The sequence below is a fragment of the Aythya ferina genome (assembly GCF_964211825.1).
Source record: "Aythya ferina genome assembly, chromosome: 1".
Classification (NCBI taxonomy): Eukaryota; Metazoa; Chordata; class Aves; order Anseriformes; family Anatidae; genus Aythya; species Aythya ferina.
Genome location: NC_140296.1, coordinates 201,613,094 through 201,630,362, shown reverse-complemented (window position 1 = coordinate 201,630,362; position 17,269 = coordinate 201,613,094). Strand labels below are relative to the sequence as shown.

Sequence of the window (17,269 nt, the reverse complement as noted above, 5' to 3'; positions counted from 1 at the left end):
AACTTTATCATATGTTTTGTGAACAAATGGCAGAAAGGAGTGAACACAGGCTTTCAGGAGATGACCTAAGCACAATGGATGTTTAAGGATACGGTCCTCGGTTGTATCTATGGTCCCAATCCAATGTTTACTGTAATTTACTTCAGCATCCTCTTTGTGTGTCTTTGTTGGAATCATGAAGGAACTGTGACTCTTCCACTTTGTCTTGTGATCTGTGAATGTCTCAGCATCACATGGGAAAACAACACTATAAAAAACTTTAGCATTTCTACAGGGAGGATTATGTCCTCTTGGCACCATTTCAGGTTCTTTTTCTCTTCAATGGAACCAGGAAAAATGGAAATAATTTCATTTTGTCCATGTAGCCACCTTATTTTTTGGTAGTCGTTTCCTTCTTTACAATGAGTGACCTCTTTACAAAGAGGAGAGTTGTTTTGGAGAGAGACAATGCCATCTCAGTGCCCTCTTTTTAAATCAGTCCCATCATCCTGAGTCTGAGGAGCATCTCTCTGCAAATCAATTGCAATAGCATGATGGTGTAATCATTTATAAATATGAGTAAGCCTATTCCCCGACTAGAATATTATCCAATCCTAATTTAAGAGTCATCAGAAAAACAACTTTAAAGGCTTGCTGATTTTAAAGACATTAATAGAAACATAGAAAATACCACCAGCCAACCATTAGACTTGAAGAAGGGAAGGGAAGGGAATGATGGGTCCTTATCCCTAATAAATATCGTAAATACAATTGCTTTGTACACAAAACAGAGACCTCACCAGACTGCAATCCCTGTAGAGGGCCCACATGGTATTACAGTATATGGAATATCACAGAATCACAGAATCACAGAACGGTTGAGGTTGAAAGGGACCTTCAGAGATCATCTAGTCCAACCTCCCTGCTCAAGCAGGGTCACCTAGACCATATTACACAGGATCACATCCAGGTAGGTTTTAAATATCTCCAAAGAAGGAGACTCCACAACCTCTCTGGACAGCCTGTTCCAGTGCTCTGTCACCCAAACCATAAATGTTCTTCCCCATATGGCAAAGAAACTTCCTGTGGTTCAATTTATACCAATTACCCCTTGTCCTGTCACTGGCCACCACTGAGAATAGTTTGGCCCCATCCACTTTACATTTATTTATAAATAAAGTATTTATTGACATATTTATAGAGGTTGGTAAGATCGCCTCTCAATCTCCTCTTCTTTAGGTTAAACAGGCCCAACTCACTTAGTCATTCCTCATAGAACAGATGCTCCCATCTCTTAATCATCTTTTTGACTCTATGCTGGACCCTCTCTAGAACTTCTATGTCACTCTTGTACTGGGGAGCCCAGAACTGACCACAATATTCTAGGTGTTGTCTCACTAGTGCTGAGTAGAGGGGGAGGATCACCTCTCTCAACCTGCTGTCCACACTCCTCTTGATGCTGGCTAGGAACATACTTCTCCCATGCTCTCAAAATTTCTATGAACCCAGCCATTCTACATCTATTTGTGCCGTAAACTTCAGCTTTACCCAATGTTTCAATATGGAAAAACTTTAGTGCTATTTCTGAAGGAATAAAAATAATTTCCTTAAATGTGTAGATTGTTCTTATTATAAAAATGCTGCCTTTATTTTTAGCATCCAGTCACGTGGATGTTATTTTTTCTTGGTAACTCGTAACTTACTTCTAAGCACTACATATACTAAAACTTTGTTATTGACTTCCAGACACTTCCTCTTATTCACCTCCCTTCAAAGATTATACTGCCAAATCCCTGTTATCTCTCATGTCTGTACCTGGAAATCATCTCTAACTGCTTTCTCTTGCTTTCTAAGGCAAATTGCACCTTAGTACTGATCCAGTCAAACTTCAGAGTAGTTTCAACATCTGAAATCTCCATCTTGTGCCTTTTTGTATCTTCCAGTCATCAAATCCACTGTTTCCAGGTTGCTGTTACTAAAGTTAAAGTTAAGGTCAGGTTGGATGGGGCTTTGAGCAACTTAGCCTAGTGGGAGGTGTCTCTGCCAATGGCAGGGGGATTGGAACTAGATGATCTGTAAGGTCCTTTCCTATCCAAAGCATTCTATGATTCTATGATTTTATACTAATGCTAATTATGGCCATTCTCATTTTTCTAGTTTCCTCCTCTAGTACATCAGTTTCCCTTTTGCCATGGCTTCTGAATTAAAGTTGCTAGAGGAGTACAATATATACAGGGTGATGCTGGGAGGTAAAGCCAAACCTGGAATATGAATCTTATATTACTTCAACACATGTCATGAGATAGAGCTTGTAATATGTGTAATGTCAAGATTTTGGGGTAGTGCTGAATAGCACTAGCATTCTTTGCTTATGAAATGTTACCTAATTTTGTGCTATTTCTCATCACCTCTACTCGCAGTTTTCCAGTAAGGACCTCCCTATGAGCTCTCGAGAGCTTCTTACTTAAAAGAAAAATGCCTCCAAAATTATTACTTTTCTGGCCTCCTTACTTACTAGTGGACCTTATATATATATATTAGAGTCCTTCTGCATTTCAGATGCCCTTAAAACATCAGAGAACCGCAGTACAAATGCAGCTACCATTGAGTGCTGCATATGTAGTAAATATTAATGTCTGAATCTCATCTTGTCTGTCTTTTCCTGTTCACTCTTATTTTATACACATATGAAAATAGTATATTATATCCATATATAATATATATTTATAATATATATTTATTATATATTATATATATAGGTATATATATGAGTATATATATATATTCAGTAAAGAACAAAAATGAAAGACTGAATAGTAACCTAGGCTTGGAGTAAGATAGGTTTCAGTCAAGATAGTTATTGCATAATTCTGCATGTTTTATTTGTAAGTCATATTTCCATTTCTCACAGGAGTTTTTGTCTCAAAAAAGATTTTTGCCCTCTCATTTCTAAGAATCAGATTCTTAAAGCAGCTAGTACTGGAGTCATATGTGATACAATTTAGTAGTTGCAGTAATATTGCCTTTGATCTGAATGCTGCTTTTGGCATAAGGTTATGGGTAGGCCAGGGTAGGCCATGCTACCATAGAGAAAAAGATTTAATGCATAGGTTTTTGAAGTTTCAGCTGTCTGAAAACAACAGAAACAAAGTATATAGGAATATTGAGAGGCTAGATTTGGAGCAGATTGCTTACACAGATTAAATATTCTCATGGAAAGAGAAAGAGTGATGTTTTGTGATTTTAGCCTAAATGAGTAGGAGAGAAAAGGGTGGAAGACGTCTGAGTGCATGACACACAGTAATGGGAGAGTAAATACCATCCTGAGAAGGAGAAAGAGTGCCAGAGGGAGGTTGTAGCAGGAAACAGCTGTTATTTCAATCACTCATTGAATCAAATATCCACCAGCATAGGCCTGTGATGGTGCTCAGGGACAAGGGAGCTCTCTGAGGAATGGCAGTGCGACAGTGAAGATTTCAAGGCTCATCTGTATTTCATTAGCAAGTTGAACAAAATCAATGCATTTCCTGGAAAATAGTTCTGTATTGATGAATCAGCATTTTCCACAAGAAGACAAATATTCTGTTGACAGTTTTGACCAGCTTTATTTTCAGCATTAAGGGATCTTGTGCTTCGCCTCTCTGTCATATCTACTCTGGTCCTTGATGCGGGAATTGTCATCTTTAGTTATATTTGGACATTGCCTGCAACAATAGCTGGAGGCTGTAGACTACAGCACAAATTGGCGTACAAATCAAAAGATATCTGATGTGTTTTCATTTCTATGCCTATCTAATTGATGGCCTCTCTAACTTATGCTGCCATAGATTGATACAGTCACATCACAGATCCTCCCCAAATGAGTGAACCATATGCAACATTTCAGATTATTTTTGGCATTGCTGGCACAGGAATATATTGTAGCAAAACCTCAGGTTACTATATGTAGATAGTTTGTACCCAGGCAAAGTGTAATCACAAGCAGTAACACTGCTTTCCTCTCTTTTATGGTGAAGCTGATTTAAATTTAAGTTTAGTTCACTCTTTAATTTATTTCTCATTTTAATTTCCTCTTTTCATATAGGGGAAATTATGATCCTATGAAGCTGACATTAAATGATCAAACAATATTGAACAACCTAATGAAAATCTTAAGCAAAAGTCATTGTGAATTAGGTATTTGCTAAACTGACAACACAAGCCTTTGTAAACCTGATATTGTTCTTATGTAAACTCATGAATGGAGACTTTCTCAAATAAATTACTTAATAACTTCAGAGAGTCATTGGCTGTGTAAATATATCCCAGGGGCGCATGCTAAGATTCCTGAATTTAAATGTTCAATAGAATTTCGTATTTGTAACCTTTACTAACGAGTTTTTCCTTATGAAATCATTATTACCATGAAAAAGTTAAATTTTGTATCTAATTTCTTGAATTAATGTGGTTTGAAGACCCTAAGGGTTTGAAAGTTCTGTCACTGGAATGCATCATTTACATAATTTTCATAGCCCCAACCCTTTGCTCTCAAGTATGAATGCACATTGTGGTTTTTTTGTACTTTATGGAAGCAACTTCTATTTTTCTCTGCACAAAACAATTAACAGAAGAATAACAGGTAATAAACATTTTTAATCCTTAATGTTACATTGGTAGCAAAGGGCCATATTTCATGCCTTCACAACAATGCTGTCTGTTGAATGATGCCTTTCTGGTTCCTCACTATGAGCATATTTGATTAGAAAAGGAAAAACAATAGAGTTATTTGAGATCAGTGGAGCTTTCCATCATTTCCTGCTTGATATACTTGCAAGCACACAGCAGCATGGACAGATTTTTAAGCAGACTAGATTTTCTGAACTCTGTATCATCATAGTTCAGCTATGATCTATGAATGGGTTGTTTTATTGATATACTTATTTTTGTTGTTAATGTAACTTATTAAATAGGAATTTTATTCTCCTCATAAGCCCAGACTTTGGACACCAATGCAACACAAATTTAAAACAAAATCTCTCTTGGTATTAACTTGTACTCTGCCTACTTTTACTAATAATCTTTTTTTTTTTTTTTTTTTTTTTTTTTTTTTTTTTTTTTTTACTGTAGGTCTTTGCAAACTCAGGGTCATGGACATATTGCAGGCATAAAACAAAGATGTACAACAGACCCAAACATGAAAACCATTATCAAAATAGTGAAAAAGCTAGGCCTAACATGTGAGTGCCTTGGGGTTAGCATAACAATCACAGTGAAAACATAACTGTTCAGATAGTGTTTTGAACAGAAATGCTGAATTTACTTCCATGCAAAGGCAAAATGTGTTTGACAACAACTGCTTCCACCAGTGATTTGCTACAGACCACAAATCAATTTCACATTGTAGACACATCTACTGTTCCCCAGATTAACAATGTGCAATATAATTTTTATTATTTTTATTGTTCCTATCTGTGCACAGTGAAAAAAAAATAAACAATATAATCTGTTTTGTGGCAAGGTTTTGATTCAATGTGAGATTAAGATTCCATTTTTAATTATATAATTTGCATCCAGTTACTAGTAACTAAAAGCTGTTGCACCTGGGTAAGAGTCACTAATTCTACTGATTGCCTCTTCCTTGGTGGCAGTGGGAACCTACACACCTAATGCACCAATTACTTCTGTATTTTCAACTTTTAAAGTGTAAGGAGCTCAGTATGACCTTTGGAGGCTGATTCATTTGCCCTTATGTTCATGACTAGTGCTACCTGAGAAGCCATAAGTTAACCAAAGCATCCTCATGGGATCAGTATAGATGCTGCAGGACACAGGGGTCCCATGGCTTTTAGAGTGGCCACCAAATACAGGGTCCTATTGAAGATCACATGGTGCTACGCAAGTAATTAAAGTAACTTAATTAAGCCTTTGTGTCTCAAGTGTTCTTATATAATAAGTGTTCTTATATAATAAAGAATTAACACCACCCTTTTACACTAGCCACTGAAAGCAGTTTATTCTACCACAACTCAAAACAGAGGCACAACCTCATAAACTTTTTAACCAAACACAATATATCTTGAACTGCTAAATACAATGCAGTAAGGTGAATGCTGATCTTTTTCTAAGCCAGTTTATTGTGCCTCCGATTTTTCCATTCTTTTTCAAATCTTATGTAAACATACATTCTTTTTTTTTTTTTTTTTTTCTTTTCTGTAGATGGAAAATCACATCTCTATTTTTTTCTCTCTAGTCACAAAATGTCTAGAAAGAGCTCATAGCTGCATTATCTAGATTCCTGTTATTTTCTAACAGAAGCTTCAGGTGTCATGTTATGTATTAATGCTCTTCCCACCCAGGACCCAAAGAGTCTCAGGGAAGGAAACAAAGATGAACAATTTTTAAAATATTGTTGATTTTTTTTAAATATTGCAATTGAAAATTAAATCCAAAAGTTACAATTTTTAGTGATCAGTGTTTAATGTTAAAAAGGGCTTAACTCAAATACTGAAACAGAATGAAGCATTACAGTCTATCTTCTAACCAGCAGCAGTTTTCTTGCAAAGTTAGTCCCACATTTTCTCCCTAGAAAAATCACTCTGCTTGACATAATAGAGGAAGCCCAGTGTGTGTGACCAACAGAGTACGGTTTTAAATTTCATATAAATCATGTTAGCTGCTAGATGTTATGTGCAACTGTAAGAATTAGCCATACTAAAGTTATTCATTTTGCACTCCAGACAAACAACCTCAGAACAGCTTGCTGGAAGGTCCGACACTTACAATCAAATTTGCTGGTGACTTCCAATGTAGATGTCGAAACGAGGTCAGCCATTTGAGGATGCTCACTACCAACCTTGCCTTTCTACTAGCCAAATCACTACCCAGATGCTCGTAGAGGCTTGTTATTACCATAATGCCAACATGTTATCCAGGTTAAAATGTGTTTTGCTATTGATCCAAACATACACTAACCCAATGGAAAACTTTATTAAGGAGTGTTATGTTGTTTGTGAATGCCAAAATTTGACTGGCTCAGGATTGTAATGGATTTTGAGACATTTGCTGCACACTAAATCACTATGCTGTAAATTCTGGTTTATAAGGGATTAAATGAATCCAGATGTTTTATTTTTTCCCCTTGCTTTTGTGTGGCCATTTCCAGTAGCCAAAACCCCAAACCAACACTTACCAAAGACTCCTGCTGATTTCTGTGGGTTCTGGATGCATCCATTGGAAAACCTTCACATGACATCCATCACCCTGCTGAGATGTGAGCTGATGTTCTCACCCAGCACTGATGTGTTCTTCAGACACAGTTTGTCTCTGATTTGCAGTATCTCTTAGTAACATAGGCAGTCTTTTTCCTGAGTCATTCTAGTGACAATAGAGAAAAACTGAAAAGAAACACTCATAAAACTCAAATTAAAACATGTAACTCAAATCTTTATGCCATATCAAGGTTTGACTGGTGTGGTGGTTTTACCGTGCTGGGCAGCTAAACCCCACAATCGCTCTCTCACTCCCCCTCTTTTTAGAAGAGGAGGGGGAGAAGTAGAGCAAAGAACAACTCACGGGTTGAGATAAGGATAATTTAATTAAAGGGAAATAATAATAATAATTAAATAAAGATTATTATGAACTAAATAATTTAACTAAAGGAAAATAAAAAGGGAAAGGGGAAAAGGGAGAAAAGGGAAAATAAAAAGAAAGGAGGAAAACAAACAAAATAAATGAAGGCTATGTGGAAGTGCAGAGGAAAGAAATTATTCTCTACTTCCCACGAATGAGCGATGATTGACCACGTCCTTGAAGCAGGGCCTCAACGTACGTAGCCGGTGTTCAGGAGGAGGACCAATGTTTTCACAATGAGTGTCCACCCCTCCCCTCTTCTCCCCTCTTCTTCCTTCACCTTTTATTTCTGAGTGTGACATCACATGGTATGGAATATCCCTTTGGTTGGTTTAGGTCAGCTGCCCTAGTGATGTTTCTCTTCTCACTTTTTGCCCACCCCCTAGGAGGGTTAGAGAGAGGCCCGATGCTGTGCCACTGCTGCTCAGCAGTAGACACAACACTGGTGTGATAACACTGCTGTTCCAGCTACAAGTGCAGAGTACAGCACTGTATGGGCTGCTGCCGGGAAAGTTAACATTCCAGCCAGACCCAGTACAACTGGTTATAAATTAACTATCTGGGCTGATTTCAGGACTTTATGAAAATACATTGTTGCCCTGTAAACTCAAGCTCTGAAAAATATGATTAATAGTACCAGGACAACAGGAGCTACATATTCCATCTGTTTATCCATTCTTGCCTACATAGCACTGCGATATGTATTATTTCATGACTGTTAGGGCACTAATTTTAGGTTTCTGGACCTAAGCTTCATCTATCTATCCATCAAAAGATATTGAAGGTATGCCAATCTTTTGTTTTGTTGCATCATGGTTCTATTCTCAGTTGGGTTTTGTTTCTTTGTTTCTTTTTTTAATTTTTTTTAAATTTATTATTTATTTATTTATTTATGTATCTTTATGTTAGGTGTAAAACTGGAAACAATACATTAACATTTCTCCTACTATTGTGATTTTCTTTTTTGCACACCAGTATCTCTTGCTTCTGATAAATACGCAATCCTTAGGTATATCCTTTGCCCAGAATTGTGTCCTAACTTGGAAAAAAGCATCCATGAAGAGAAAAACATTTTGTTTTTTCTGTGTTGTCTGCCTGTAACTTTGAGTTTATTTTTCTTAGATTGAGTACTTAGTAAACTTTTCCATGTCATTTCTTGCCAATATTGTGATTTCTGTTGTATGACATATATTTTCTATTTCTGCTATTCAGAAAACAAAATAAAATAAATAAGGTGGACTGTTGTTCTTGTTTTGGAAATTTGAATCAATGTAACAGGTGCTTAGTACATAGAATAAGCTTGTACATTATTTAAAGTGGGAAAATCTCAAGGTATTTAACTCATTAAGGAGAAGTTAAGAACTGACTTGATCAGAGTCTAATACTTGCACAAAGAAGACTTTCTCATAATCATTGACTCTTTAGTTTAGCAGAAGAAGGCATAACAAAATCTAGGCAATGGAAGATGAAGGGTTACAAATTCAGAGGTAAATATGAGATACTCAAAGTGTAATTAACCATCACAACTCACCTACAGATGTGTTAGATTCTTTACTACTTGTGGTTTTGATGTCTTAAAAGTCTTCTTACAAATTCACTATATTCATACATAATGCACTGCCTTGTTGCAATGCTAGGCTGAGTTCCTGGTGTGTATTATGTAAAAGAACAAATAGCTTTACAACAGTCCTTGCTGGATATCACCTATATGTATAGCAGAATGCTGTCACTCCATCAGTTGTCTCCATCACTTCTTCCTTGTGGTAGAGCTTCATTCTTCTGCTTTGTATGAAAGACCCCCATCAAAGTTCCAGTTTGTATCACTAAAAGATGCATATGATACAGAACCGATAACAATACCTAGTAGGATAAATAGCCTGTAAAGTACAAATAACTAATGCTGTGAGGTGATTTTATCACTTTGTCATAACATAACCTCTGTTCCAAGGGGTTGATTAAAATTAGACCATGAATGTGTATTTGACTCCTAAATGGAAAAGCCTTAGTAATAACAACCTCTACTCTTGACAAAAACAGTGGGGTGTTTGCAACATGTGCTTTAAAAATGGGATTCAGACCAGTGGATTAGATATCTAATTTATGCCTGTTCCAGACACCTTTGGAAATAATTCTCTAATGCGAAAATATTCTTCATACTGTCTAACAGAGAAGGGCTTACAGACTGAGATACTGTTTACTGAGGTTTTATAGGTTTTATAGGTTTTACAGACTGAGATACTGTTTATTTAGGTTTTATACTGAAGTCCTGGTCCCAAATCAGCTCCTGAAACAGCCTTTTTCTCTTCTTAAACTCTGCAATGATTCAAAGAGATTAACTTCCTAATTTATGTAACTAGTTAGGTTTCAGGAAGACACTTTATAGTAGACTTCAGATGGCTCATTACTCCCTAACGACTTGTGGGTGCTGTCCAACCCCAACACCTTCTTTTTCACTCTCTAAACTCAAATCCCTCTTAGGCAACGTGGTTGTTTCAAAAAAATCTTGGAGGGATTCGTGAGACTAATTGTAGGCCTCTTGAAACTACCATCTTCTATTCTCTTCAGGAGAATAATTGTTTACAAGGCATTATTCATCTTCTGTAATGTTCCACTATGAATTATATATTCAAATTGTATCCTAATGATACCTATTTTCCCTATTGCCACAAAGTCAACCTAAGGAAATTAGTTAGGGTTTTAGATACTGACACTGTCAATATCTGAAGTTAGGTCAGATAAACTTTCCATATCTTTATCTTAAGATCAACAAGCCAAGCTTCTTCATCTGGTCAAATTAATGAGGGATGAACAGAACCAGATGTAACCCAGTAATATTTCAGAAGACATCCCAGAATATTAGTAAATGAATTGTGTACTGTATTGCTTGCATCTTTCATTTATCATCTTAATACAGGACAGAAAGCTTGTGTTGCACAGTATCAAAACAAAAAATAAATAACTAAACACAGAGGTAGATAAATAAATAAATAAAGGAACTAACATTTTAAAACACTGTACAAAACTTTTCTCCTGAATAAACCTTTAATATGAAAATAACACATCATACATGAAGTGCCATCAGCATTTTTGGTGCTCAGAACAAGAATATGTCGTTAATGCTTTGGAGTGCACACATGGCATTTGGGTACCTGGCTGACATTTTAAGTGATTGAATGTTAGGAACCTGCATCCCATCCCTGTTGCTGAAAATGTGCTCCCAGGGTTCACACCCTGGAAAAGCCCTAGCTCATAGGTAGAACAGCAAATAGATGAGGAGAAAGGGCAAAGATGTTATCCATAAGGTCGTACAGCTTCTTTTCATTATGAGAGAATAGTTTTTTAAAGTCAGCAAAGGATTTGGAAGAGAATGTCAAACGTTTCAAGGCAGATTTCTCTCTCAATAGGAAGCCAGAGTAGGGAAAAGAAGAGGTATTAAACAGTGTTAGGTTTAGAGCCACAGGCATTGAAACTATAGTTGATACTGTGATACAACCAAGAGAAAGAGAAGGATGCTGGATGATGAAGAGGAAACAGTAGTGGGAGAAGCATTATTATCCATTGTCTTGTATCACAAAAGAGGTTAGAGCAAATTATAATAATCCCAAATGCCTCCATTTCTCACCAAAGGAAAAACTGAATTGTATAGTCATTCTTGATCTAAACATAGTTCTGTTCTTTTTCCAGAACAACATCAAATGTTGCCCTGTACGGTCTACTTTGTTCCAAAAGTCAGTGGGCTTAATGGGCTTAAAGGGGTACAGGTGAGAGTATTGTCGGATGTATGAGGAGTAGTGAGGTCCATACCTCAATAGCAACTGTAGCAAGCTCTTTCCCATTGTGAAACTAGATACAATTCCATCAAAGTATGACTGACTCACTATATTGACACTTTAAGATCTTTCCCTACTTATGTCTTGAAAGCAAACGAATTTCATTCAACTCAGCAATTCTGATTGGGTTATAAGGAGTTAGAAGCTTTGAATTTTAGTCTCTATACAGTTGCAGAGGAAAAACTTCCTAGGGGTTGCTTCTACTAAGTAAACACAACATGAAATCCAGCTGTGAGTTTCTCTGTAGGTTTGGCTGTTTGTCAAAAATATCTTTTGAAGTTCTCAGATACATACCCCGTCACACTAAAAAGTAACACCAGGTAGCATCTCCTGGCAATGTTCGTGTGCTTGCTAATAAGAACTCCAATGTACTTCCTAATAAGGACTCCTGGAAACTGTGAAGTTTCTAAGGTAACTATTTGCATTGTATTTCTACCACTAATTCACACTGTTAATATAAGATTACATTTACATCTAATATGGTTGCATTTTTATCCAAAACAGAAATAGAAAACAAAACATCTTACCATGAATCTTGTCATGACAATTTGCAATTGGCCCATTTCTAGGTTTTATTTTGCATTTCTTAGAATGCATCAGAGCTACCAGACTGGGACATATGAAAATGTAATTGAGCTTGAAATGTCATCTTGATAGCAAGTGATACAGTTAATTTTGTTGGTAAATGTTGTGCAGTGCTAATTGCTAAGTCTAAATTTAACAATTAGTTTAGAAAATCTTCAGAGTAATTTATAATGGGTTATAAGCTGCAGGCTTCAGCTTGTGCTGACTTTTTTATTATTATTGCTTGCATCAGTTTACGAAGATACAGATAAAGAATTGTAACCAAGAAGCAAGAGGCATGCCTAATTTAACTTCAACTAGTTTGACTATACACCTACTAAATTTCCTATCACTGCAAAATATACTCTAACAAATTAAACTTGCATGAGGTCTTTTGTTTTCTATATTTTGTAAACAAAACAAAAACAAACAAACAAAAAAGTGATAAAAAAAAAAAAACTGATATTGTCATCCTAGCCTTCATTAATTAGACATTCATTAAATTCTTCAAAAGTTTCCTCAATGTTGTTTATCAAAGAAGTTGTTTGGTACTGGCCTGTGTGTTTCCTATACCTTTAAAAAGGAATACTGCTATATTTCACCACATGGGATTAGGGAACTTTAAATTAGTCACATAGATTTTACTTTGGACATTCTGCAATACAAAATATTTTAAGGTAACAAAACATTAGCAAAAAGGAAATAAACTGGAGATAAAAGATACTGATAAATCTTATTTAATATAAATTTAAATAATTAAATTCCTCACACTAAAGTATTTTGTATTGCAGAATCATAGGGTAGTTGAAGTTGGAAGGTACCTTTGTATCTCAATGAGTTCAAAATCCTTGCTTGAAGTACAGTCAATTATACTACTTTCTCCAAGAATATGTCCAGTCTGGTTTTGACTTCCTCTGAGGATGGAGACTCCACAGCTTTCCAACACAGCCTGTTCCAGTGTTTGTTCACCCATACAATGAAAGGCTTAAAATGGAACGTCCTGTATTTCAGTATGAGTCCATGGCTACTTGTTTTGTCATTGAACACCACTAAGAAGAGCCCCATCAAGTTTTATGCACACTGATGACACACATCCTGAGTCTTCTCTTCCAGCCTAAATAACCCCAGGTCTCTCAGGCTCTCCTTGTGTGACATACACTGACCTCCTAGTCATCTTCACAGCCCTTTGCTAGACTTGCTTTAGTATGTCCATGCCTGGGGAACCCAGCACACAGTACTCCAGATGTGTACAGCCAGTTGTGAGCAGAGGAGAAGATTCACCTCCCTGGACCTTCTGGACAAGCTCTGCCTAATGTAGGATGGCCTTGTTTGCCATTAGGATGCATCACTGGTTCATAGTCAGTTTAGTGTCATCTAGGTCCAAGCTGTTTTCCAAGCTGTTTTCCAGCCAGTGTAGCTTAGCATGTACTGTTTTATGGAGTTGTTCCTCCTCATGTGCAGGATTTTGCATTTCCTTGTGTTACCTTCGTGAGGTTCTTGTTGGCTCCTTCCTCCAGCTTACTGAGGTTCCTCTGAATGGCAGCACAACCACCTGGTGTATCTGTCATTCTTCTCATTTCTGTACCGTTTGCAAACTTGTTGAGAATGCATTCTGTCCCATCATCCAAGTCATTAATTAATCTGTTACACAGAACTGAGGCACACCCCTAGGGTGCTCCACAAGTGACTATCCTCCAGTTGAATTTTACTAAAGTTGAAATTCACTGCTCTTCCCTCATCTACTGAGCAAGTCATATCATTCTAGATGGCTTTCTGGTGGGTTAAATGTCCCCTTCCTCATTCAGAGGAGGGGCCCACATTTCCAATAGTCTTCCTTTTGCTGATAACGTACTTCTAGGTATACCACTGCAGAGTTTCATGACAAATTTTCTTAGATATCCCAAAGCAATACTGTAGCCTGGGGTTACAACTAAGAGTCAGAGTAAACAGGAGCTACCAGGACAGCCAGGAACTTTGGCTTCCAAAAATGTTTTAGTTATCAGTTTAAAAGAAAACTTCATGAAACATACTGTGTTACGCTTAAACTTCTGTTGTACCAATGTTATTCTATATTTATGTTGATGTGTGTGTTTTAGTAAACTCAGTGTTTTCCAAAAATCTTTGCTCTATTGTCTGTTTCAAAAGCAGCACTGAAAATAATGTGTTTTTGTATCTTTTGAACTCGTCAAGTTTACAGACTTTATATATACTGATGCAGGGGAAAAGGCTTTAAACTAATTGAAGTTATAGTCAAAATTCAGCTATGTCTCTAGAGCACTGCTAACTTGAGAAAATGATAAAAATTATGAAAATTTTTGCTCCTTCGATACAACAATATGCAAGATGTACTTAAGTTTTTTTTTTTTTCCAGACTTGGTTTTGTTTTGCTTTGTTCCACTTATGCTTTATCTCTTCTAATTTCTATCTCCTTCATGTACATTAGTCCATGGTTAGTCACCGTTTTCAGTTTTGTTTTGTTCAGATCCTTAGATATAGTATTTGTAAAACTATTTCAGTATAAACTGCCATGTTTCACTGAAGTGTGTCATGCCAGATTTGCACTGGCTGAATATTTGGCTCCAAAAACTCCTTTTGAAGTGGGTGAACTTCTTATTGTCATCCCTGTGGAATGTGGAATATTGCACCAGTGCCTCAGTCATTTAGGTAGAGCTGAGATGAGAATTTTCCTCACCAAGATAATGTTACAGAATAGAGAGAACTTGTTAACTGCTTTTTAAGCTATAAAATGTTGTTACACGGAATTCACTGCATCTTTCTAACATGAGGGAAAAAAATGATGGAAAGAATGAACATAAAGTAAATAAATTTCAGCCCACTGAAAGAGCATTCTTGTTCTCATAACAGTCCAAGTGTAATACAGAAGCTTGAGACTGATAATGATAGCTTGATTTTCTTCTGCATTGCCCCAGCATAGAAAGTGCAATTTTCCCATCATATAATGATACCTGAATGACAACAAAGAAATACTGTTGTTCATCACCCTGCTTAGGATTGACCCTGGGTACAATTTGCCCATTCAGTACTGTGAGGAGACAGTTATGTGAATTCTCTCTTACTTAACCTTTCTTTCCCTGAAACAATTCTGATTCCCTGTGCATTCCACCAGTCCTCCTGAGCACATTATGCAGAGCATCACAAAAACTCAAGTGACATTAATGACTACTGCCCTAGGTTATTGGGGGGTGGGAAGGGGTGCAATGAACTGAAGTGTGGATCATACAATCACAATGACAGTGGCAGAAATAGGGGAGGGTTTTTAGTTACAGGAAGTGATTAGTAAGTTTAACATTTTTTAAACCCATACATATAGCAACTTTTCTAGGCCTGTATAGTTTTTTTCTTTCCATAGTAAGTATGCAATCTGACATTTCTCTTTATAAAAGAAAAATAATAGGTTAAATAGGTAAAAACGTTACTCTGCCAAAGATGAAGAGACTTGCATTTGTTATAAAGCCTCTTTCACTGCAGTCTTGTGCAAGATTGCTGTAGCATTAACAGTACCATACTGCAAATAACACTTATCTCTTATGCTTTTATTGTAGAAATAGTGACACCTTGCCAGACCTTTGTGTCATATACCAGGCAAATGAAACAATCCTAAAAGCAATAAACTAAATATTTTATCTTCTAATCATTTAAATGAACAAGATTATATTTCCAGCCATTTTCAGAGATTAAGGTTAGCTCCAAGCATTAAGTATGACTTTTAGTGTTCTCTACATACTGTACCAAAGGCACAATAAATTAGCTAAGTTACTACAGTCCATAAAATCATTGTAAATATAATATATCTCAGTGGAAATAGATGAACTCAGTTAAGATTTTATATAACAAAGATGAGCCTTTAAATGGTGAGTAATGTTTCTGCCGTTTATGAGTTGAACTAAAGAAGGTTTTATCTTGCATTTTTGAAGACAGAGTTGAAACCCAACCTCCAGGGAACTCATCAAGTGGATTTAGAAGTTTTTGCATCAAAAAGATGAGAGAGGCAAATAGTCATCAGAGTTCATCAGACAAATTTGGCAAAGGTTAGAGAGAGCATGTGTGTCCATAAACCTTTAGCATTGGGCATTAGAAATAGAAATTTTTATATACAAAGTCCTTAACAATAGTTTTAATTTTTGGCATATAGAAGAAGGTACATAAAAATGTTGAAGCTACAAACCAGGTAGGTAGCAAGGAGTGAAGGTGGATACAACTGCCAGCTTCTGAGCAGTTTACATGTATAAGAAAATACTAAAACTATTTTTCACATTTTATCCTTCAAACCCAATGCAATATTAAAAGAATGTGTTCAATAAAACCTGAGAGAAATCACACCGAATAATGTACAGTTTGTCCAGGCCCTGGTATGAATCCTGTCACTTCTAGTTGCAAAGCTCTTGTGCTTCTACGTATTCTTATTGCTTTTTAAAGCAATCTGGACTTGAAAGCAATCCAAAGCTACATTCTTACATTGTAAATTGATGTACATCAGCGTTAAACCAGTCATTAGTGTGAAGGGAACCAGGAGAAGACAGGGAAGATATAAATTATTCAGTACACAGGGAAACCATTTTTCCATATGCTTCCATTTTTTAATCTGAAAGATAAACATGTGCACACATACACACATACACATATATAGATACTTTCTATGAACCCTTCAAGCCTGAGTATCTTTGAAAGAAGTATCATATAAATATAATCCAAATGCTTAGCCCGATTTTCTGTACAATGTCATTATAGTAAATAGTAAATCTTTCGTCCTGAGTGTCTGGAGGAACAGAAAAATATGCTAAGTCTGGCTGTGACTAAAATGTACCTATGGTGACATTTTCAAAAGCTCTCACACTTTGATCTGTTGATTTTATTAAGAACAAAATTTGTCTAAAATGAATTATTGTTCACAATTGTAGCCATCATATATGAGCAACATGTATGTAAGAGCATACATATGCATAAGAGCAACAATATTTAAGAGGAACAGACCCCATCTGTGTCCATATCTTTTGTGTTTTCTAATAGATTTCTTAGATATTAAACAAATACTTGGCAATCTAACAGAGAAATTAGTTCTGGAGCTGGTAACTAGTCTTAATATAACCTGGCATAGAACAGGAAAATACCAAAACTATATCTTTTAAAATGGATGTCTGATAATCTTATGTTGTAGTAAATAAAAATAAATAAATAAATAAATAAATAAGATCTCTTCCATCACAGAGGAATAGAAATAATAATTCTTTTAAATTTAATTTTATTTTACTATTTTACTTGCATTTAAT

General features: G+C 36.1%; 1 protein-coding gene across 2 annotated transcripts in view; it reads left to right on the top strand.

The window, feature by feature from the left end:
• CELF2 (CUGBP Elav-like family member 2) overlaps positions 1-17,269 on the top strand; it is a 560,320-nt gene that overhangs the window by 115,498 nt on the left and 427,553 nt on the right. The window lies entirely within an intron of this gene.